At 37.7% G+C, this 26103-nt stretch overlaps 1 protein-coding gene across 2 annotated transcripts in view; it reads left to right on the top strand.

Annotated features, from left to right (window-relative positions):
* LOC137623356 (uncharacterized) overlaps positions 1–26103 on the top strand; it is a 547933-nt gene that overhangs the window by 27774 nt on the left and 494056 nt on the right. The window contains exons 3-5 of one of the 2 annotated variants that reach the window (XR_011040602.1): positions 7107–7243; positions 12960–13037; positions 16163–16624. The gene's annotated coding sequence lies outside the window, so the exon portion shown is untranslated. Of the gene's footprint in view, positions 1–7106; positions 7244–12959; positions 13038–16162; positions 16625–26103 lie in introns of those variants that run through there. The other variant, XM_068354184.1, reaches the window with a different exon arrangement.

The raw sequence follows: 26103 nt of genomic DNA, 5'->3' as shown, positions 1-26103 counted from the left end.
GCCGTACAGCAGGGGAGCCCTTGCTTGTCTGGTGCCGTACAGCAGGGGAGCCCTTGCTTGTCTGGTGCCGTACAGCAGGGGAGCCCTTGCTTGTCTGGTGCCGTACAGCAGGGGAGCCCTTGCTTGTCTGGTGCCGTACAGCAGGGGAGCCCTTGCTTGTCTGGTGCCGTACAGCAGGGGAGCCCTTGCTTGTCTGGTGCCGTACAGCAGGGGAGCCCTTGCTTGTCTGGTGCCGTACAGCAGGGGAGCCCTTGCTTGTCTGGTGCCGTACAGCAGGGGAGCCCTTGCTTGTCTGGTGCCGTACAGCAGGGGAGCCCTTGCTTGTCTGGTGCCGTACAGCAGGGGAGCCCTTGCTTGTCTGGTGCCGTACAGCAGGGGAGCCCTTGCTTGTCTGGTGCCGTACAGCAGGGGAGCCCTTGCTTGTCTGGTGCCGTACAACAGGGGAACCCTTGCTTGTCTGGTGCCGTACAGCAGGGGAACCCTTGCTTATCTGGTCCCGTACAGCAGGGGAACCCTACTCTCTACAGGACCTCCCGAGTCGTATTATGACGTTCATTCGGGTCACAATTCACATTGTTCGCTTACTGTTTGATCATCTTTGTCAAAACAAGAGTGTCATTGATTGTGGGTTGGTAACTCCATATTCATGTGGGGGTGGGTGGTCTGGGAAAAGTAGATTACAAATGGTTTAAGGAAAATGAGGGATCTTTGCCCACACTGGAATGAGTGTTGTTGGTTTTTCAACTATTATTATTATTATTATTATTATTATTATTAATATTATTATTATTATTATTATTATTATTATTGTTACTTGCTAAACTACATCCCTAGTTGGAAAAGCAGGCGGCCATAAGCCATAGGGCTCCAACAGGGATTATATCCTAGTGAGGAAAGGAAATAAGGAAACTTCAAGAAAAGTAATTGACAATTAACATAAAATATCTTAAGAACAGAAACAACATTAAAATAAATATTTCATATAAACTATAAAATCTTTAAGAAAAACAAGAAGAAAAATAAAATAGAATAGTGTACCCAAGTGCACCCTCAAGCAAGAGAACTCTACCCCAAAACAGTGAAAGACCATGGTAAAGAGGCTATGGCACTATCCAAGATCAGAGAACAATCGTTTGATTTTGTAGTGTCCTTCTCCTAGAAGAGCTCTGCTTGGTAGAGGTAGAATAGATTTTTTTAGTTATGGTAAGCAACTCTTTTAGAAAAAGGACACTTCACTAGAAAGGCAACATCTCCCTCTCCATGCAACCATGTACTGGACTATATTAATCTTTTCCAGAAATGGAGCCCCGATAGATTTACAAGAAATCACTCGGAAGTGGTGTAAGCAAAAGTTGTGATTAACGTCCTGTGGGCGTATACAGGTAGTCGCCGACTTACGACCGAGATAGGGACCGAGAGATGAGTCGCAAGTCGAGTTCGCCGTATGTCGAACTAGAAGAGAAGTTTCCGTAGATTTATTTTGATACGTTATGATTCGGCAATCATCTGGATCATATTTTGTCAATATTTTCTTACTGCCTATCATTATTCTATTTTCTTGTTTCATAGGATATCATATGCTCTATAAATGCATTTTTGTATTCTATTTATCAATTTTGGAAGCATTTTACAATCGAGTACTGAAAATTTTGTTTACCTTTGGTTATGATCAGCTGATCTGAAAGTGCCGCTACCAACCGTATCAAAGTATGGCGTACATACGTATGGCATATTCTTTTATCATTGAACTTATTAGAAATATCTAAATGATGAATATTACATCAACGCCAATATGTTACAGGAAATCAGTTTCCATACAGTTCGTCTAATCATTAGGTATAATACGAAATCGTTGTAGCTCTGTCTGTGTGTGTGTGTGTGCTCGGCTGCTCGCTCTCGCAATCACACACGGGTAGTTCATTTTTAAAGCTTCATACAGTATTGTAGTTCAATATTAAGCCTTTATATTTCATTAGACATTACTGTGTTTAATTGTGGTTTACTAAAGAACGTTTATATTTTATTTTTCAATTTCTTGAGCATATCAATAATCAACAAATACTTTTGATTTACTTTCGGTTGGCATCAGCTCATCTCAAGGTCACGCTGCCGTATAACGATTATGCGCACACATAGTACCAATAACACTAATTTATATAATTTTCTTGACATTCGAAATCTCTTCGTAATGCATATTACATCAGCGCCAATATGTTATAGGGTATCACATTTTCCATACAGTTCGTTTATAGACCTTATTATTAGTTATAATAGGAATACGCTCTCTCTCTCTCTCTCTCTCTCTCTCTCTCTGTATTTTGTTTTTAATTCAGTAGTATCTTCATATTTTTTTTTAAAGATTATCAAAAAATTCTATATATCATTATTCGATGTTTCGATTGTGGGAATAGTAACGCATCGGAAGGAAATCACTTGATTAGCCTCTCGCCTTCCGCCAGAAATATGACGTCATCAGACTTTTTTTCTTAAATTTACGATAAGTTGTACTAATCTTAAAACTAATTATACAAACCACTAAAACATTTTATATCGTTACTGGGTGTTTCGATGAGAATGCTGTAATAAGTTTACTCGGTAACAATGAAAGGAAATCATTCGGTTTGTCAGCGCGCTTCCGCCAGATACACGACATCATAAGACACGTGACGTACAGTAAACTCTACGAAGAATGACTTGCAAAATATCTAAATTCATTTTCTTTGTTTCTTGCAAGAAATGAAAAGAAAATACTAACTTAACAAACAAAAGTATTTTATTTTTATAATGTAAAAGGAAATATATTATTTTCAAGAAAATATTTGCCCTAATAGTATATTTTCTTTAGATAAATATCGATCCATTATCAGAGATTAAAAAAGTAGCGTACAGTCAAATTTACGCTACGTAGTACTCATGACAACCGATACAGACCCTCAAAATACTCTGTATCGTTATTTAATATTTTGATAATGGAAATACTGTACTAATATTAATCGTTAGCCTATTGGAATGAAATCACTGTGTTGCCCGGAAGCTTTCCGCCGGTGATGTGACATCACTAGACATATAACATGAACTCGACAGATATTAAAACTTTTCTTAATGTATTTTTAACTGAAAATAAATACTGAATATTAACAATAAAAGAAAATAATAATTTACCAAGATAAATCAGTTTATATGTATTCAAGAAAATAGATTATTTTCAAGGAAATATTCGTCCTATTTCTGATAAACTTGTGACGTCATCACCCTGAAAAAATGGTCGTAAAGACGAATAGTCGTATGTCCCATAGGTCGTAAGTTGAGCAATACCTGTACTCGTTCCGAGAGAATTGGACCTTCAGCAGTTGGGCTCGAAGCATAGTTTCCAACGGACTGGGGTGGAGTTGGATTCAGGCACCTCCTCCATCAGTCAGATTTTTTCAATTCCCAGAGCCGGAACTCGTCGATTTCGCACAAGAACTTCTCAAAAATGCGATTCAACGAATCAGGCATTTAAAGTTTCAAGGTCGCTTGTTCAGCGTGCCAAAGAAAGACTCCGACAAACGAAGAGTCATCTTAGACCTGTCTCTCTTGAACACCTTTATTCAATGCGACAAGTTCCACATGCTGACCGTCTCGCAGGTACGGACCTTACTTCCCCGTGGGGCTGTCACCACCTCTATCGATCTTACCGACGCCTACTATCATGTTCCAGTAGCGCGTCATTTTTGTCCGTTTCTGGGTTTCAGGCTAGGCAACCAAGCATTTGCTTTCAAGGTGATGCCCTTCGGTCTCAACATAGCCCCAAGGATATTCACGAAGATAGCGGACTCGGTAGTTCAGGAATTGAGGGCCCAGGGTGTACAGTTGGTGGCCTATCTGGACGATTGGCTTATTGGGGCCAACACCATCGAGGAATGTCGAGAGGCGACAGTCACAGTCATCAGGTTTCTGGAACACTTAGGATTCCGAATAAATTTCAAGAAGTCTCGCCTAGTTCCGGCGTTGTGCTTACAATGGTTGGGACTCCAATGGAATCTGGGCTCTCACAAGTTGTCGATTCCCCCAAAGAATCGGAAGGAGATCGCAAGAGCCACAAAACAGTTTTCTAAGATCCAAACTTACGTCTCGAAGGAACCAGGAAAGGGTTCTGGGTTCTCTCCAGTTTGCTTCCGTGACGGATGTTATGTTGAAGGCCAGATTAAAGGACATCAACCGGGTGTGGCGGTCCAGGGCGAACGTCAATCTCCGGGACAAAGTTTCGAGAATTCCGGCTATTCTCAAAAAAAGGCTCCTTCCATGGACGAAAGTCAAGAATTGGGCCAAGTCGGTGCCCCCTCAGTACCCTCCTCCGGCGTTGATTGTCCATACGGACACCTCCCTCGCCGAATGCATATCAATATCCTGGAAGCCATGGCCGTCTTCCTGACCCTGAAGAAGCTCTCCCCGTCGAAGAACCAACATATCAGGTTGGTTCTGGACAGTGCAGTGGTGGTTCATTGCCTCAACAGGGGAGGATCCAAATCCGGTCACATCAATCATGTGATGATTGCCATCTTTTCCTTGGCGGCAAAAAACCATTGGCATCTGTCAGCGGTTCATCTGGAAGGTGTCAGAAATGTCGTAGCCGATGCCCTATCTCGGGTGACTCCCTTGGAATCGGAATGGTCTCTGGACCGCCAATCGTCCCGTTGGATTTGCCGGCAGGTTCCAGGTCTCCAGGTGGACCTCTTCGCCACGAAAATCAACCACAAACTCCGGTGTTACGTAGCCCCCAACCTGGACCCTCAGGCTTATGCCATGGACGCCATGTCTCTCGACTGGAACACCTGGCAGAGGATCTACCTTTTTCCTCCGGTCAACATGTTGATGCTCTGGGCAGGCTTCGGTCTTTCCACAGTCAAGTAGCCCTTGTGGCCCCCAACTGGCCGAAGAGCAATTGGTTTCCTCTCCTAGCGGAGCTGGGCCTCCAGCCTCGACGGCTTCCCAACCCCTTGCCGTCTCAGACAGTACAAACTCGCAGTGTGTCAGCTTCCTCAGGAATTCTGAGTGCTCTAACTTTATGGACTTCATGAAATTTGCTGCTCAGAAGGATGCTGCTATCGATCCTGTTAACACTTTGTTCCTGGAGTCGGATAAGAGGGATTCTACTCTACGGCAGTATGATTCTGCTGTTCGGAAATTGGCCAAGTTCCTGAGGGATTCGGATGTTAGAACGATGACTCCCAATCTTGCAGTTACCTTTTTTCGCACATTGTTTGAAGGGGGTTTAGCTGCAAGGACTATTACCACGATTAAGTCTGCCTTGAAGAGAATTTTTCAATCCGGATTCAATATCGATCTTTCGGATTCGTACTTTACATCCATTCCCAAAGCTTGTGCTAGATTGAAACCGGCAACTCGACCTGCTGTGGTTTCGTGGTTTCTCAATCATGTTCTTAGGCTGGCTTCTGATAATGATAATGATTCTTGCTCTTACGTAACAATCCTTAGGAAAACGTTATTTTTGTTGAGTTTGGCTTCCGGTGCTAGAATATCTGAGCTGTCAGCCTTATCCAGAGATCCGGGTCACATTGAATTTCATCCGTCTGGGGAGGTCTTACAATCGCCGGATAGACGGTTCTTAGCTACAAATGAAGATCCCCAGTCCAGATGGACTCCGTGGAAAATTGTTCCACTTCCTCAGGATCTTTCCCTGTGTCCTGTCTACACTCTCAAGGATTATTTGCGTAGAACTTCTTCTACATCTTCAGGCCCTTTGTTTATTCGGGAGCATGGCGGAACTCTTTCCCTTTGGGGAATTCGACAACAAATACTTTATTTTATTAAACAGGCCAATCCTCTCTCGGTTCCTCATGCCCATGACGTCTGAGCTGTGGCAACGTCAGTTAATTATTTCCATAACATGAATTTTGAAGATTTGAAAAGGTACACCGGGTGGAAATCTCCTACAATCTTTAAGCGTCACTATTTGAAATCCTTGGAGGCCCTTAAATTTGCGACAGTGGCGGCTGGATGTATTATTCCTCCGGGTAGAGACGAACCATTGTAAATAGGTTCCCTCTTTTCTTCACCCCTTTCTTTTTCGATCTTGTCTCCTCATAAGGAGCGTTTTTATACTGCCTTGCCTACTCCCCCTACCGTTTTTGTACCTTTTATGCGCATCCTTACCTCAGGTTACATTGTTTCCTTGGTTGTATTCGCTTTTTAAGGGTTTTCCCAGTTTATCTGTTTTTGTATATTTTATGTTTTATATTTGTAAATTTTATTGTACTATTAAACTCTCTTTTTGCATTATATGTTTTTAGTTTGTCCCTTGTGTTTAACCCTTCCCAAGCTTGTACCATTTCTCAGTTATGATTTCACGGAGCGACACAGGTCGAGCCCAGAAAAGGGATTTTGACGAAGGAAAAATCTATTTCTGGGCGAGGGACCTGTGTCGCCCAGTGAACCCACCCCTTTCTCTTTTTCCTCACCCTGGTTGGTCCAAGCTAGGGGTGCTGGGAGGAATGAAGATGGGGGTGGGAAGATGTAGGGGTAGAGATGGGGTTATGTTGATGAAGGAGAGGTCTAATTGGTGAGGGATCTATGGTCGTGGTTCAATCACGCCCCAGTTTGGTATACCGACACTCAATGAGTGAGCGAGCTAGGTTTATTCCTGGCATTCCATGCATCTCTTTTTCTCTGGTACTGTATTTTCAGCAAAAATTGTGCTAGAGGAGCATTTCACTGGGCGATACAGGTCCCTCGCCCAGAAATAGATTTTGCCTTCGTCAGAATCCATTTGTTACTGATAGTTTCGTTTGATTTTGATTGCTAAAATTGGGTTGCTCGTTATGTGAATATTTAGAATGACGCGTGTATGGAGCATCAAAATATCAAGTGCTTTGGGCCTCTTAAAGGGCTTAATCCTGCCCTTCTTTGAGAAATGTATTATTGACCAGATTGGTTTGTATTCTATGTAACCTCCGTTAATCAACATAAACAATTTGCCTGATCTGTCTTTAAGCTATTTTCACAGTGAGATCTGTTGCATATTCATATATTGTTTTCTTTAGAGTGAAATGCCGATTTAATCCCTCTTTTTATTAAGGCTAATAGTTTTTTTGTTTCAATTCCAGCATCATCTGAAGATGAGCGCTAGAACAGCGGCTTGGCAAGTCCAACCCCCCACGTGACGCCCAACCACACATCTATCTGGGATTGGACCTGCTGCCATGCAAAGGCTAGAAAACTTCTCCACCCATTACCGTGTATAGTGAGTATCATATTCATTTTAGACCTTCAGTGTGGGTGGGCTTGGGAAGAACGGTTTAGGACTAGCATGCCCTTTCTCCCTATATCTTTCTTAATCTCAAGTTAAAAATATCTCATCAGGAGGTATAAAAGAATTATTCTTCAAGGGTCAGTCCGAGAGGAAAGAATCGGTAAAATCTGTGGTTTCATTGATATAAAGGCTTTTATTTGAAATTATTAACGTAGCCTTGTTGTTGTATGGTCTCTCTGAGTGTCTATCTTCAACTCCTTGAACAGCCTGATGTATTCTATGTCCAGAGATTCCTACTCCCTTCACAGCACCACTGAATACTCTTAAAGTACAGAAATTTCCATTTTTTTTCCTCTATTGTTTGTGTGATAATTTTGCAAAATATTCAAAATTGTTTTGTCAATTGAAAGTAAATTACTTCAGCTACTGTATATTATAGAAAAAGAGTTGAGAATACATCTTTAATAGAATTTAAGTAAGGGGCTGGTGCTAGTAGGAATTATAGTGTTCAGGTTTTTTCTCTTTGTCAGGTTTTTCCATAAATTTAATTTCATTTTCCTCCCTGCATATTTTTTCCATCTTCTAATAACTTTTAGGTATTCTTTGTCAAACATTTATGTGATCCTATATTGTTGCAAATACCAGCCATATTGCAACGACTGTTTGGTACCCTTGACAGTGAGGCATTTGTTGATGAAATGCCCCTCTTCAAGGGAAATAGATACACTATCTATTTGAGGCTCGGGGTGAAGATGACAGGTTCATCTTTGCCAAAATTCATAGACGTGTCATACTTTGCTAGCAGTATTTTTAGATTTATTTCATAAGCAGTTCATCTGAAAGCCATTTAACTTTTTATAATGACATCTTCACTTTTATTGTTTTATAGGTAGTAGGTTAGCCAGGGCACCAGTCACCTGTTGAGACACTTACCGCTAGAGAGTTATGGGGGTCCTTGGACTGGCCAGACAGTACTATATTGGATCCTTCTCTCTGGTTACTGTTCACCTTTTCTTTGCCCACACATACACCAAATAGTCTGGCATATTCTTTATAGATTCTCCTCTGTTCTCATACACCTGACAACATATTACCAAACAATTATTCTTCACACAAGGGGTTAACTACTGCACTGTAATTGGTCAGTGGCTACTTTCCTCTTGGTAACGGTAGAAGAGACTCTTTAGCTATGGTAAGCAGCTCTTCTAGGAGGAGGACACTCCGAAATCAAACCATTGATCTCTAGTCTTGGGTAGTGCCATAGCCTCTGTACCATGGTCTTCCACTGTCTTGAGTTAGAGTTCTCTTGATTGAGGATACATTCGGGCACACTATTCTATGTAATTTCTCTTCCTCTTGTTTTGTTAAAGTTTATATAGTTTATATAAGAAATATTTATTTTAATGTTACTGTTTAAAATATTTAATTTTTTCTTGGTTTCCATTCCTCACTGGGCTATTTTTCCCTGTTGGAGCCCTTGCTTTTCTAACTAGGATTGTAGCTTAGCTCAATAATAGTAATAAGAAATGAATAACAGCTTTAGTGGATAAGAATGTATTAAGGTGGTTGGCCATGTAGAGAATGGAAAATAGCCATTGCTAAGAAGGGGATGAATGCAAGAGTTGATGGGAGATTTAAAAGAGGGAATGCAAGAGTTGATGGGAGATTTAAAAGAGGGAATGCAAGATTTGATGGGAGATTTAAAAGAGGGAATGCAAGAGTTGATGAGAGATTTAAAAGAGGGAATGCAAGATTTGATGGGAGATTTAAAAGAGGGAATGCAAGATTTGATGGGAGATTTAAAAGAGGGAATGCAAGATTTGATGGGAGATTTAAAAGAGGGAATGCAAGAGTTGATGGGAGATTTAAAAGAGGGAATGCAAGAGTTGATGGGAGATTTAAAAGAGGGAATGCAAGAGTTGATGGGAGATTTAAAAGAGGGAGCCCAAGGTATGGGTGGATGGATGGAGTGAAGAAAGCTATATATGATAGGAGGATTAGATATGAGAGAGGCAAAAGTGTCTGCTAGAAAAAATGAGGGTTAAGCTATTATGACGCAGTTCCGATAGGCCCTGCCTTGCTCCTTCCTCCGGTCGCCTTGGTGACAGCTGAGGTAGCAGCAGTAGGGGATTTGGCATATGAAGTTTCCTTTGTGGGGGATAATGGGGGAGGGTGGGCTGTGGCACCCTAGCAGTACCAACCAAACTCGGCTGAAGCCCTCGTCAGTATGGCGGAGCTAAGAGAAGAAAAGTCCCCCTCCTTTTTTTCTATGTAAAGTTACCCCCTAAATTTGGGTAAGTGTCTTGATAGATTTACATCTGTGTATTTATATATCAATATATATTAGGATTATAGTAGCATATATTTACTTGTTAGTTATACTGGTCCCCCTTTCACATCTCAAATGAATGGTCACCCTACATATGATGGCCAGTGTGTGCAGTATTGTCTCGTATGGTGGCTATAATGTGCAATACTGTGCATTAAGTAGGCCATACTGTGTAGTATTGTGCCTTATTATGGCCATACTGTGTAGTATTGTGCCTTATTATGGCCATACTGTGTAGTTTTGTGCTTTATTATGGCCATGCTGTGTAGTTTTGTGCCTTATTATGGCCATGCTGTGTAGTTTTGTGCCTTATTATGGCCATGCTGTGTAGTTTTGTGCCTTATTATGGCCATGCTGTGTAGTTTTGTGCCTTATTATGGCCATGCTGTGTAGTTTTGTGCCTTATTATGGCCATGCTGTGTAGTTTTGTGCCTTAACCCTTTTACCCCCAGGCTATTTGGAACTTTCCAACCCTTAACCCCCAGGGGTTATTTTTTTTTCAAGCACATTTTGCAGTATATTCTTTTTTAAATTGCTCTAACAGCCTTAATTTTAGTCATAGAGAGGTCAGGTTGGTCTCATTCTCTTGGAAAATGCCTGAAGTTTCTCAAAAAATTATCAAAAATGTGCAAAAAAAAATGTAAATAGCAGTTTTTTGCAAGGACGTACCGGTACGTCCACAGGGGTAAAGGGATGAGTTTAGTGGAATGTACCAGTATGCCCTTAGGGGGTAAAAGGGTTATAGTGGCTATACTGTGTAGTATTGTGCCTTATGATGGCTATACTGTGTAGTATTGTGCCTTATTATGGCCATGCTGTGTAGTATTGTGCCTTATGGTGGTTATACTGTGTAATATTGGGCCTTATGGTGGCTGTACTGTGTAGTATTGAGCCCAATGATGAAAGCCAATGCTATTAGGTTCTTCATTTGTACTTACAACTGATTTTTTTTAGTTTTATTTAAATGACTTAATATAAAGTCAGTAATAATGCAGTGATTATTGTTGGAATGTATACATTATATTATGCATTAGTAACTTATTAGTTATCTGAATGGCAAAAAATGTAGGCAGGCATTTTACATGGAAATGCACAGGCATCTTTCAGTATTTTATTGGAAAAGTATACAGGTTTTCTGTTGACCCTTTTACCCCCAAGCTATTTGGAACTTTCCAACCCTTAACCCCCAGGCATTTTTTTTTTTTAATCACATTTTGCAATATATATTTTTTAAATTGCTCTAACAGCCTTAATTTTTGTCATAGCGAGGTCAGGTTGGTCTCATTCTCTTGGAAAATGCCTGAAGTTTCTCATAAAGTTACCCAAAATATGCAAAAAAAAAATGTAAATAGCAGTTTCTTGCAAGGACGTAATAGTACGTCCATGGGGGTAAAGGGATGAGTTTTGTGAAACGTACCAGTACAGTACGTCCATTGGGGGTAAAAGGGTTAACTGATAATTCCCTTGATTTAACGAATATGGACGCTTTAGTACCCGGACGTCTCGTCTCCTACCATCAAGTGACATTCTGATTTTCATGCCAGGAAAAATTGCAGCAATATTATTAGCACTTTGAATTAAGCTATAAAGTATCAAAGGAAGCCTTTGTTGAGAAATTAAAGTTTGATTTGGACATTATTACTGATAGGTAAACTAAATAACTGAATAAGATTTTTTCCATCGCGTTTTAGGTAAAGTCGGGTTTGAAGTAATCTAATAAGGTAATGAAATTTAGATAAGCATAATGATGCAAATAAGGGGAAATTTTGAAGTTTAAGGAAGAAATTTCTCCCCGCGATCTTGTTTTGTATAGTCATCAACTCTTGGAATAGTTCCTGACAAGCTAATTTCCAAATCAATAGTTTAAATGCCAACACTAACATTCCACTAAAAACCTCAATCCTAATTATGAAAGATAATTTGCATTTGAAAATATCTATAACCCTTCGTTGAATATAAAATATACAAATTTCCTGTCCTTTTACTACCTTGAGATTGAAGATGAAAGGATTTTGTTGAATTTGACAAATTCTAATTATGAATAGGTAGTTTTTTGGCATATACTTGGTAGATACAACTCCTCCCATGTACCCCCCTCCTCTCTCACAACCTAGAGATTTTTAGAAGTTAGACAGCTCATGAACCCTGATTGTGAATGAACAAATATGAAGGCTGGAATGTTCGTGTTTTTGTAGTATGGTAATATGCTGGTGATAGAAGATCTAAATCTCCCTTGTTTTAACCCTTTTACCCCCAAAGGACGTACTGGTACGTTTCACAAAAGCCATCCCTTTACCCCCATGGACGTACCCGTACGTCCTTGCAAAAAAATGCTATAAAAATTGGTTTTCAATATTTTTTGATAATTTTTTGAGAAAATTCAGGCATTTTCCAAGAGAATGAGACCAACCTGACCTCTCTATGACCAAAATTAAGGCTGTTAGAGCAATTTAAAAAAAATATACTGCAAAATGTGCTGGGAAAAAAATAACCCCCTGGGGTGGGGGTTAAGGGTTGGAAATTTCCAAATACCCCTGGGGTAAAAGGGATAAATGTCAGAATTTTATGGTTTCCATTTGATCTTTAGGTTGAATACTGCTCAAAATTTATTGAATCCTTAAACAGAATTGGTGTATTTATCATGACTGGAGAAGTAATGAGATAAACATTGAATTTAGATATTGATGTCATGAACATGAAGTAGAAAGTCAAAATCTAATTTTTTTTATACACAAAACTCATATAAAATTAAATGGCTGTCTGCTAAAGAAGGTGATGAATGCAAGAGTTGATGGGAGAAGTACAAGAGGAAGGCCAAGGTTTGGGTGGATGGATGGTGTGAAGAAAGCTCTGGGTGATAGGAGGATAGAGGTGAGAGAGGCAAGAGAGCGTGCTAGAAATAGGAATGAATGGCGAGCGATTGTGACGCAGTTCCGGTAGGCCCTGCTGCTTCCTCCGGTGTCTTAGATGACCGCGGAGGTAGCAGCAGTAGGGGACTCAGCAGTATGAAGTTTCATCTGTGGTGGAAATGTGGGAGGTTGGGCTGTGGCACCCTAGCAGTAGCAGTACCAGCTGAACTCGGCTGAGTCCCTGGTTAGGCTGGAGGAACGTAGAGAGTAGAGGGCCCCTTTTTTGTTTTGTTTCTTGTTGATGTCGGCTACCCCCCAAAATTGGGGGAAGTGCCTTTTGTATATGTATGTATGTAGTCTACGATGGCTAATTTTTGCGGAATATACATAGGATGGGAGGATTTCTATTTGGGATTTTCCAAGGTAGCTCAAACGATAATGCTCGATTTTCCCTTGTATTGCATGTAAGATGCATCAATCTATAGTGACTTTAATTTTGTATGTAGCTGATTAAATTTGAATTTTACAGATGCTGTCTTAACCGGGAAGTTACGGACGAGCTTCTAACTGCATCGTTGAGGATCAAACTAAAACCATTTAGTTGCAGGTGAGAGTAACAGGATACTTTTAACTTCCAAAGATAATGGACATAATGTAAAGTTTAATCATGGGTAATATGCTAGATGAGAACTAAGCCACTATAGTCAATTTATTTTAGTGAGGCAGATTTGCACAGACTCGCAGCGGTGCCCTTTTAGCTCGGAATAGTTTCCTGATCGCTGATTGGTCGGACAAGATAATTCTAACCAATCAGCGATCAGGAAACTTTTCTGTGCTAAAAGGGCAACTCTGCGAGTCGATGCAAGTGCACCTCATTAACCCTTTTACCCCCAAAGGACGTACTGGTACGTTTCACAAAAGCCATCCCTTTACCCCCATGGACGTACCCGTACGTCCTTGCAAAAAAATGCTATAAAAAATTGTTTTTCATATTTTTCGATAGTTTTTTGAGAAAATTCAGGCATTTTCCAAGAGAATGAGACCAACCTGACCTCTCTAGGACAAAAATTAAGGTTGTTAGAGCAATTTAAAAAAAAATATACTGCAAAATGTGCTGGGAAAAAAATAACCCCCTGGGGGTTAAGGGTTGGAAATTTCCAGATACCCCGGGGGTAAAAGGGTTATAAGAAATTGACTATAGTAATTTGCTTTAACCAACTATGAAGAGCAATTCAAATATTTGATTCATGATTCCAAAGTGTTTGTGTGATCATCATTGCAATGTAGGATTTGGCTTGCCAGTGAACTAAGGCTAGGACTACTGTAATTCTGTTTTGTACTGTATTATGAAGGATATTGATGTCTCTCTATAATGTCTTTGATATTTGATTCAAATAAATTGCTTTGTTATAATTCCTGTGCATATGGTGACTTTCACTAAACTAATTTTTCTTTGATATTCGTATAAAGTTTGTCTAGGTTATTTTTTATTTCAAGATCTTGTGTGCCATTTAGTCTAGCTGTGCACTGATTATATCTCTTGATTTTTTATTTCTTATACTGAAGAGGGCTGTCCTATCGTTAGTTATATATCAGATTTGAATTTTCATGAACTAAGCATTTGAATATGTGTAAATTACCAAAAAGTTTAACGTTACTGTAGAGACATCTCAAGTTGTGTGACAGGATTGTTGTTGATATATATATAGGAAGGTTTATGGTTAGTAGTGCAACTTCGTCTAGGAGGTATGACATGATAGATTGAATGTTTTGAGCCTACATGGGTTATCCCATAAATCAGTATTTTTATCCTTAGCATTGTAATGCTAAACAAAAACTAGCTAACGTGAAACTTACCCATAAAATTAAAGTGAACACGATAAATAAGAGGCCATCGGTGACTAAACCCGACGCCATGCTACCAGGAATCGAAGCGCTTTGGCTTCCTCTAACCAAAAGCTAAAAAATAAAAATGTCTCCAAAGGGAGTGAATTTAGTGAAACCAAAATTAGCATAAATAAAGGCAATGAGGTAAATACTCAACTTTGACGAAGAAGAGGAAGCTATTCCAAACTAAAATTCTTCAAAAAAAACTGTGAAAAAGTGCCCACAAAAACAACCGAACTGTCGCCATCAGCTGCGTTCAAGGGAATGAGTAGCAGGAACCTATAGGGGCACTGGAAGGTGATAGGATGTGTAACGGCTCCTTACTTATCCTTCCCTTTAGTGGATTAGACTGGGTATGGTCTGTTTGGGGTGCAGATATCTATGGTTATCTTAGGATACGTCTGATTTTACACGATATCTTCGGATAGTCGTTTCCGGGGGTTGGAACCCCGTGATACCTGAGGGTAATTCTCTTGTAATATCAATCGCAGAAATATTATACTGTAGAAGTTGCCAGAAGGAACTTCCATCAGGATGACATGGTTATCTCACCCAAAAATAGAGGATCTCTAAAACGTTGGACATCTTCAAAAACACAAAACAACACAGAGCAAAGCAAAACACGTCTGACCAATGAGGTGCTGTGGAGGAATGAAGTAAGGGGGTGGGGAGGTGTAGGGGTGGGGAAGGATAGTCGTAGTAGGAGGCAGCAGACGGGTGTAGGACGGCACCTCGTTGTTCCGGGGTATGTTGATGAGGGAGAGGTCTAATTGGTGAGGGACCTATGGTCGTGGTTCAATCACGCCCCAGTTTTCTATACCGACACTTGAAGAGTGAGCGAGCTAGGTTTATGCCTGGCATTCCATGCATCCTTATTTCTCTGGTATATGCTTTAGAAATGGTGCTAGAGGAGCATTTCACGGAGCGACACAGGTCGATCCCAGAACCATGTGTTTAATGTATGCCACTTTAGTCACTTTAGTATGGTAGATTATCCATTGGATAAATATAAATGTCAACATTGAGTAACTGTAGGGTCAATGGATTTAGATTACAGATGTCCCTTTGTTTTATTGGAAAATTTTTATGGCTTGATATAGGATAGATTCGCAGAAGTATTAATGTTACGGTTAGGCAAGAGATTCTAGTCCATAGTTTAACCATACAATTAAGCTGAACATCTTTACATCTTAGGATGTAATTCAGTGGATTTGGGCAGTAAATATGTAGGGGATCAGCATATAGGTTTAAAGGATTTTAATGTAAAGGTGATTGGAAAATGAGAATGGATTTAAGACTTTCTTGGGTATTAGTCGAGTGCTTCATGCAAATGATTATTTTATGAATAGAACTTACCTGGCAGTTATATATACATAGCTAATTATCTCTATTTCGGCAGAATTTTTCTAAACTAGGCAACCGCCTTGTGGTGGTTGGGTGGTAACACCCGTTAAAGGGTGGTAGGAGGAATTATTCCCGTTTTCTGTTCTTCAGTTCATCTCTTCCGGCCGGATCGACAACACGTTGGTCTGTCATTAAGAGTTTTTCTTCGCTTTCCCTGCTCGGTGTACCAGTCTGCTTTTTTGGTGAAGTACTCTGATTTGGGGTTTTGGCGATCGTGTATTTTGTTTTCTCTTAGCTTTTTTGCTGTTTTTCATTATGAGTGAAAAGAGTCATTACCGTATCTGTGCGAATGAGGAATGTAAGGTGAGACTACCGAAAATGGCGGTAGAAGTGGGCACTTCATTCTATAGATCTCTAGCTGTATTAGTGTCCAGAAAATTTTGTCGAGTAGTAGAATATCTATCTGTATGTCAAACTGATATTTCAATTTTCTTTTCACAGGATTGAAGATCCCATGGCTAGAAAAGAGGAATTCTAGAAAAATAATCTTCCTGGACCCTCAACAACTGCTGTCACCAAGCCGAATCTTCAACTTTTTATACGGCGATATCTGTGGTGGATAATGTGGGAGGGTGGGCTGTGACACCCTAGCAGTACCAGCTGAACTCGGTTGGGTCCCTTGTTAGGCTGGGAGGAACGTAGAGAGTAGAGGTCCCCTTTTTGTTTTTGTTTCTTTGTTGATGTCGGCTACCCTCCAAAATTGGGGAAGTGCCTTGGTATATTTATGTATGTTTCTTGTTCTTGACCAAATTTATTTAGTGGTTCAATCTTAAATCTTTTCATAGAAAGAATTGAATTTCACTATCATTTACTTTTAACCAGTCATATTTAAGTCTTAAAATTTGTATTAATTTCTTTAAGCATTATTAAGTCCGATCTTAGTGCTTCATATGGTCAACATTTTCAGAATTGGTTTTTTATGACATGAACATTTATATCTTCCAGATACTTTTCCGTATATTTCTATAAACCAAAATTTGAAGTATTTAAGCACTGAAAGAATTTAAAGTTTTTATGTTTAAGCTTTTCTATCATTTAAGACCATCTGAATATTCCTACAAAGTTAAGTTGAATTAGCCTTAGAGTAAGGATATGGTTATCGAGATGTCTAGATTTTTCAATTCACTATAATTTTTATAAGTGAGGAAAATTTAACTACACTGTTAAAGTGAACCTAAATGTATTTTTTGGTAAACTAGGATGACTTGCAAATAAACTTTTTATGTTCATTTTTGCCAGTAAATAATTACAAGATCTTTGATGGCCCTCGAGACCATAGTCTAAGTGCATAATTGGCCCTCAAAAGGATTTGAGTTTGACATTCCTGCTCTAGACTTTTGTCAATGAGTAATATTATCTGTGAATTTATGTAACTATTTTAAACAAGTTATCAGTACGTGTGACTGCTGGGTTATTAGCTTTGTGTTTCACGCTCTAACATCTAAAGTCTATTATGTGCATCGTTTAAAATTCTTGGAACTGTAACTTCAGGCCATTCCTTAAGTATTCTTCTGCTTTCATAACTCATCCCTTTTAGACTTGGTTTATAGTTTATTTAAAAGTTTAAATGGATCCACTTTTTTTGAGATTAGCTTATTTCTGTCATATTGTTTTATCACTTCTGTTCGATAACTTTTAGGTGACCTAACTAAACTCTGGAGAGTTCGCGAAGTCAAAGTTGGTTCCCACGTTGAAATGAATTTAAAATACGCTAAATTCTTACTTAGTTTAAACTTGCATCGTCTATCCCTATACTGTAGTACAAGAATTGATCCCAGAGCTATCTTCATTCAAATAATTGCTGAAGAGAATCCTGTCGAATCCATTTATCTGATTCATTAAGAAGTTGGCAAGTTTCTGCTTGGATATTTGTCTTTAATGTTTTTCATTTATAATTTCATACTTTAAAACCTTTATCAGTCTGTATAACATTAAGACTGAGCGAGTTCTTAATTTGATAAGTTTTGGTATGTACAGTGAACCCTCGCTACTTCGCGGTTCGACCATCGCGGATTCACCACTTCGCGGATTTTTTTCATAACCCATATATATATACATATTGGTAATAACAAAATCAACATACTGTACTGAATAATCAATATAATCGATGCAAAAACTAACCTATACACAGATGTGTACAGTAAATGCGTTTGTTTCTTCATTATGATCAGAGAAACGTAAACAAAACATTGGTTGCCATTTTTTATCGTGCTTTTTGGCGTGTTTAGGAAACGCAAGATATAAAATCGCCTTTAATATTTGTGCCTGTTTTAGTTTAGGGTACTGTAGTACATGCATTAAGTGTTCTGTACATTAAAGGGTAGTTTGTTAACAGTACTACGTACAAGGGAAGGTTTTAAAAGTCTGAATATACATGTTAAATAAATAGGTAAATATGGTGTCACTACTTCGCGGATTTTCACCTATCGCGGCCGGGTCTGGAACCTATCTACCGCGATAAACGAGGGTTCACTGTAATGCCATAAGCCAGTGAGAATGAAAGTAAAGTAGTTTTAAATTATCTAAGCAATTTTGAAATCCTGTTTACATAATGGTAGCTGATGGAGATCTGTTGAACTACTGATATTGCCAGATAGAAATTGCATATTAGTGTTGTATTTTAATTTCAAAGTTAAGACGGTATTTTTGTTCATCATTCTCGGCTTGTTTTCTTCTCAGAAGTTCTTTTTAATAGAAACATGAGTAAATTTTTAAAAGAAACATCCTTTGTGGAACATTACTGCAGTCACACGTAAGATCCTTGTTCAAATTAGCTGTGAAATTGTCCTAAACTTTATGTTCTTTGTGGTGTTAGTTTTGCATAGTAAGCCATACAATGACTTCACTGTTTTGTGCTAAAATAAGTGATTTTAAGCAATGTCTCTAGATCAGTGTTTCCCAACCTTTTTTAAATGATTACCCCAAAATTTTATTTCCAACTAATCAATTACCCCATTGAACATATACCCGGTAACATCGGATGTTATTTTGCAGCCACCTGATGAACTGTATGGATCATGTAGCCCGCTATTGGCTGCTTATAGTTAGGATCTAAAACAAATGCAAACTTTTCCATTTTAATGGATATCAAAAGGAACCATCATCAGTGCAGAATATTCAATGCAACAATATTAATAGATATTATTTAGTAATCACTTTAGGTTTGCTCTGGTTTTTCAGTGTGAGGGTTGAACTTGTTTTGCCTGTGCAATTTTCTCTATTCTGGGCTTGGTGACCCCAAAAATACGGGTCCATTACCCCACTGGGGTAATTTACCCTAGGGTTGGGAAACACTGCTCTAGATATTACATGTAATGACCTTAGTCATGTGATCTGGTTCACATCGCTAGTTGCCTAATGTAGGTCAAGTGACTTTATGGAAGACATAAGGACACAAGGAAGATTAAAGCTTCAATTTAGGTATCCGGGAATGAATTGAGAAAGACTTTAGTGTTTAAAATGTTTCAAGTTATGGCTGATTTATAAATTAATGGTAGAGTTATAAGATAAGAGGAGGATGGGTAGATAAAACATGTTAAGAACATCAGGTTGATTATAGATTATTGAGGATAGTTGTTCGATTTGAAGTCTAGGAAAGAATGTATGTAAGAAGTCTATTGGTTCTAAAATCTTATCCCTTTTACCCCCAAGCTTTGTTGAACTTTCAAGCACATTTTGCTATATATATATATTTTTTTAAATTGCTCTAACAGCCTTAATTTTTGTCATAGAGAGGTCAGGTTGGTCTCATTCTTTTGGAAAATGCCTCCAGTTTCTCAAAGTTATCAAAAATATGCAAAAACATGTGAATAACAGTGTTTTGCAAGGACGTACCGGTACGTCCATTGGGGGTGAAGGGGTTAAAATGACGTATTGATTGAAAGAATGAAGAGAAGTGTAGCTATAAAACTAAAAATCTATTATGATGGTTTAGGGGTATTGAACAAATAGATAAGGGAAATATGGCATGAATAAAATACGAAAAAGGGTAAAATTACATAGTTAAGGCAAGTTTATTTGGTATGTTATGATGAATTTAGGTAAAACATTTGTGTAATTAAGTTTATTATCCCTTTTACCCCCAGGCTATTTGGAAATTTCCAACCCTTAACCCTCAGGGGGTTATTTTTTTCCCAGCACATTTTGCAGTATATTTTTTTTTTAAATTGCTCTAACAGCCTTAATTTTAGTCATAGAGAGGTCAGGTTGGTCTCATTCTCTTGGAAAATACCTGAATTTTCTCAAAAAATTGTTAAAAATATGAAAAAAAAAATTTTATACCATTTTTTTGCAAGAACGTACCGGTACGTCCATGGGGGTAAAGGGATGGCTTTTGTGAAACGTACCAGTACGTCCTTTGGGGGTATAAGGGTTATTTGTATGGTATTCCATATGAATTATCGGAGAGCAAATGCAGACCTGATTTTAAGATGAAAAGTTCAGGGCAAGTTTTAAGAAATGTATATTCATAAAAGACTTGATGATTAATTTGTTTTTGCATAACAAAAGTTATAGTGCTTGAAGTAGGTATAGCTTTTAATGAGACTAAAAGGGATAGTTTATGAATTTGCTCCAGAAAGGCAGTCTAGAGATGACATACCTCTTGGTAGTCTTTGTGAAAGTTTTGAGAAATTATTTTGGTTATCAAAGAGTTTAGATTTAAATTGAAGAAATGTATAGGAAATAACTTAAATTTCATTTTATTGGGGAGGGTAGCTTTCAAAATGTTCCCTTAGGTGGATAATAATCATAAACATTATTAGCTGAAAGAAATGTTCAAAGCTAAAGTTGAATAAGATCTTTAAGCATAGGAAGAGAAGGGAATGAGTTTGTTTCTTGCTGGTTTGAGGTATGTCACTATTAGGTAACTTCGAAAAACATCAGTGCTCGAAACACTATTAAAGAAAACCCTCTTGTTTTAAACTTCTATTTCCCTTGTGGTGGCAACATATCATGCTGACATTGCTTAAAATCATAATGATCAGAATTCTTTTCATTTGCACTTTCAGACAAGTGGTCGTTAAATGCCAATTGTACTCTATCCATAGTTAAGTTGCATATTAATTATAATATTTCAACTTGTGTTAATTGCTGTTGGTAATGTTTTTTTATATTGGAATTTTATTGTCTGCTTAAGCATTGCTTTTGACTTCTGTATATATACGGCTACTGTATCTTCTATTCATATATTAATACTGTATCTTCTATTCATACATTACTACTGTATCTTCTATTCATACATTACTACTGTATCTTCTATTCATACATTACTACTGTATCTTCTATTTATACATTACTACTGTATCTTCTATTTATTCATTACTACTGTATCTTCTATTTATTCATTACTCTGTATCTTGTATTTATAAAATTCTACTGTATTTTGTAATTTTGATCTGAAAATACAGCTGTTTTAACAATGAAAAATGCAGAAAAGACAGTAGTCACGTAAAGTGCAAGAGACTCTTCATCGTAAAGTAAAATACGTTGTAGAAGACATTTAAAAAAAACATCAATGGCTTAGCCTTGAATGTCTTAAGAGGTCTTCTATAACGTATTTTACTTTACGATGACAAGTCTCTTGCACTTTACGTGGCTAATGTCTTTTCTGCATTTTTCATTGTTAAAACAGCTGTATTTTCAGATCAAAATTACAAAATACAGTAGAATTTTATAAATACAAGATACAGAGTAATGTATAAATAGAAGATACAGTAGTAATGTATAAATAGAAGATACAGTAATAATGTATGAATAGAAGATACAGTAGTCAACTGTAGGAGAGCAGTAAAACTTGGACTAATTTTGTAAAATTTATCACAATGTATAATTTATCAAACTAAAGGTGTGAATAAAAGCAATAAAATAACTTAAATATATTTTTATTACATCCATAACAGTAAAGAAATTATAGTTTAAAAAAAATATAAAATTTTCAGTACCCTGGAGTATTCTCCTTAATCTAACGTTCATATGACTGAGTGTTCTCCCCAGTCGCCCCCCTCCCTCTTCTGGTACCAGTAAAATGCCTTCATTCTCTCTCCTCTGAAAGACCAGGGAGCTCATGAAATATAAACCTTGCTTTCAACTCTCATAAACCACAAGTGTTCATCATGAGACTGGTTTATTCCCTTCCAATGTAGAGAGCTCGTTCACTCTTCCACTGGTATTATGAGAGAAATATACTGTCTCTTGGTTTGTTAGTATTATTAAAATGAGGACCATTTACTATGACATTCATGGTCAGCCCAATTCTCAAAGTAGATTCATTCCTCACAACTTATCTTGTGATGATAATCCATAGCCTCAAATTCAGTTATCTATAAATTATCTCAATACTTTATCTCTGGGTTTAAGCATAGTTGACTATTTTGTGTTGATTTTTTTAAGTTAACAAATTATGAATTAAGAAAAACTAGTAAATTTCGATCAAGACTTTTATTGTAGAAGATTGGTTGTCATACACAGGACAGGTTTCAATACACTCCATAGCAATATTAAGTATAAATATGAATACATTACAAAGTCAATGACAAACTATTATCAAATTCTTTAACCCCAATTTCTAACAAACTCTGCCAACGACAGTCATAGAAAATGAACATTTCAGATCTCATAACATGGGACACTGAATTAATTCGATTTCTTTGATTTTATGAACATTGGAATGAGTTTGAAGTTCAACATTTGAGGTTAAAAGCGTCATGATTGTGTAAATCAATTAAGTTTTCAATAAAAAAAGAGAAGGAAATGGAAAGCCCACCAAGGCCCACCCCTTCCCACCTGGTAACAAACGACTAGTCAAGTATTTTTTGAACGGACAAAGTCACCAGGCCCTTGAATGCTTTCCATTTCCTTCTCTTTTGAAATATTTTATTGAAAATCTTACAGACATTAATGCAATGATTGCAAATTAAATATGCCCAGAATAGTAGGATTTTTTTTTTCAAGATAATGTTATAGTATTCTATAGTTTTCTTTACATTTTAAGCAATTAAAAAGCAAGGGGATATCTTTTTAAATCTAAAGTTTCGTTTAGAAACGACCATTAAGTGAAAACATGGTTGGAGGGAGTGGAGACCTCGTCAGTTTTATAGTGCAATTCCATCACGATCGATTACTCCAGAAACCTTTCGCTCTCTCAAAAGCAGACAGGAACCACAACTGCCCAAAGGCATCTCTCATCCGTCCCATTTCATGTGCATGATTGAGTCGGGTAAAGGAGAAGACACGTGCAAACCACTGCCCTGACTATCCTTACTACTCCTCCTAGCAGATAGGCAGATCGGACCGAAGTACACATTAACCTTGCACGTGGACCACAAAAGTCAATTCAGTTCCATGTGTAATACATTCTCAAATAAGACCCAATTTGAAAGCTCGGTGGAGAGAACCTAATCTAAGATTTTCTTAAAAGCCAAACTACCCTAACAGTAGTCATACCAACAAAGCTGAAAACCCCTTAAACTAACAGTAGGCCTACGTACAAAGCTGAAAACCCCTTAAACTAACAGTAGGCCTACGTACAAAGCTGAAAACCCCTTAAACTAACAGTAGGCCTACGTACAAAGCTGAAAACCCCTCAAACTAACAGGAGGCCTACCTACAAAGCTGAAAACCCCTCAAACTAACAGGAGGCCTACCTACAAAGCTGAAAACCCCTTAAACTAACAGTAGGCCTACCTACAAAGCTGAAAAACCCTTAAACTAACAGGAGGCCTACCTACAAAGCTGAAAACCCCTTAAACTAACAGTAGGCCTACCTACAAAGCTGAAAAACCCTTAAACTAACAGTCGGCCTATGTACAAAGTTGAAAACTCCTTAAACTAACAGTACGCCTACCTAAAAGCTGAAAACCCCTTAAACTAACAGGAGGCCTACCTACAAAGCTGAAAACCCCTCAAACTAACAGGAGGCCTACCTACAAAGCTGAAAACCCCTTAAACTAACAGGAGGCCTATGTACAAAGCTGAAAACCCCTTAAACTAACAGGAGGTCTAGATTTTACCCAAGTGTCACGTTGCCTAGTACTTATTCCTATCATACAGGTACAGCAACTAATAGAACAGTGTGTCTACTTGATGAAAATCAGTCAATCTCACACGCCACACCAACTGCCCAGTCCTGAATAAATTCTGTTGTTATTACCTACTCCTGAACATCTCTTATTAAACCATAAACTATTAACAAGCTTAAGAAGGTTTTGAATTTTTCGGAATACCTTTGGCATTATAAACTTCGTATTTAGGATCTTAATAGTCGGTAGACTTTTTAATACTTTAGAAAATAAGTCACCTTAACCCTTTTACCCCCAGGCTATTTGGAAATTTCCAACCCTTAACCCCCAAGGGGTTATTTTTTTCCCAGCACATTTTGCAGTACTGTATATATTTTTTTAAATTGCTTTAACAGCCTTAATTTTGGTCATAGAGAGGTCAGGTTGGTCTCATTCTCTTGGAAAATGCCTGAATTTTCTCAAAAAATTATAAAAAAATTAAAAAAAAAGTTGTAAATAGCAGTTTTTTGCAGGGACGTACCGTGGTACGTCCATGGGGGTAAAGGGATGAGTTTTGTGAAATGTACCAGTACGTCCTTTGGGGGTAAAAGGGTTAATAGTCGGTAGACTTTTTAATACTTTAGAAAATATGTTACCTTAAAACGTATGTGATATAAATATAATTTAAATTTAAGTTTAATTAACAGAAATTCATCATAAAATTATTGTCAAAGTTATTGGACTATCATGAATCCTGAAGATAACTGAAATTTGATTTGAAAAGAATCAATCCCAAGACTTGCAAAGTGTCTATATTTCAATAACATGAACTAATGGCTTTACTCTTTCATTAAAAACTAATTCCACTTATTAACCCTTTTACCCCCAAAAGGACGTACTGGTACGTTTCACAAAAGCCATCCCTTTACCCCCATGGACGTACCGGTACGTCCTTGCAAAAAAATGCTATAAAAATTAGTTTTTCATATTTTTTGATAATTTTTTGAGAAAATTCAGGCATTTTCCAAGAGAATGAGACCAACCTGACCTCTCTATTACAAAAATTAAGGCTGTTAGAGCAATTTAAAGAAAATATACTGCAAAATGTGCTTGGAAAAAAATAACCCCCTGGGGGTTAAGGGTGGGAAATTTCCAAATACCCCGGGGGTAAAAGGGTTAACAAGCTTAAGAAGATTTTGAATTTTTCGGAATACCTTTGGCATTATAAACTTCGTATTTAGGATCTTAATAGTCGGTAGACTTTTTAATACTTTAGAAAATAAGTTACCTTAACCCTTTTACCCCCAGGCTATTTGGAAATTTCCAACCCTTAACCCCCAAGGGGTTATTTTTTTCCCAGCACATTTTGCAGTATATTTTTTTTTTAGATTGCTCTAACAGCCTTATTTTTTGTCATAGAGAGGTCAGGTTGGTCTCATTCTCTTGGAAAATGCCTGAATTTTCTCAAAAAATTATCAAAAAATATGAAAAACTAATTTTTATAGCATTTTTTTGCAAGGACGTACCGGTACGTCCATGGGAGTAAAGGGATGGCTTCTGTGAAACGTACCAGTACGTCCTTTGGGGGTAAAAGGGTTAATAGTCGGTAGACTTTTTAATACTTTAGAAAATAAGTTACCTTAAAACGTATGTGATATAAATATAATTTAGATTTATGTTTAATTAACAGAAATTCATCATAAAATTATTGTCAAAGTTATTGGACTATCATGAATCCTGAAGATAACTGAAATTCGATTTGAAAAGAATCAATCCCAAGACTTGCAAAGTGTCTATATTTCAATAACATGAACTAATGACTTTACTCTTTCATTAAAAACTAATTCCACTTATTAACCCTTTTACCCCCAAAGGACGTACTGGTACGTTTCACAAAAGCCATCCCTTTACCCCCATGGACGTACCGGTACGTCCTTGCAAAAAAATGCTATAAAAATCATTTTTTTTCATATTTTTGATAAATTTTTGAGAAAATTCAGGCATTTTCCAAGAGAATGAGACCAACCTGACCTCTCTATGACAAAAATTAAGGCTGTTAAAGCAATTTAAAAAAAAATATACTGCAAAATGTGCTGGGAAAAAAATAACCCCCTGGGGGTTAAGGGTTGGAAATCTCCAAATAGCCTGGGGGTTAAGGGTTAATAGAAACTCTTGAAAAAAATCAGAATTATAAAGTATCTTATACAATAGGTATCATTTGTAAATTTCATTGCTTATGGTAAAAGCACAAACCTGAAACTTGTCCCTTTAAAAACGAATTGTTTGAAAAAACCTTAAGCTTGTCCTTCATATCAAAAAAGGATATTTCTATATCTGCATATCTAACACTCAACACCTTGCCTGTCGCCTCATCTTAATGTGGCC

This window comes from Palaemon carinicauda, chromosome 30, assembly GCF_036898095.1.
Source record: "Palaemon carinicauda isolate YSFRI2023 chromosome 30, ASM3689809v2, whole genome shotgun sequence".
NCBI lineage: Eukaryota > Metazoa > Arthropoda > Malacostraca > Decapoda > Palaemonidae > Palaemon > Palaemon carinicauda.
Note: the sequence above shows the minus strand (reverse complement) of the source record. Positions and strands in the feature narration are given on the sequence as shown.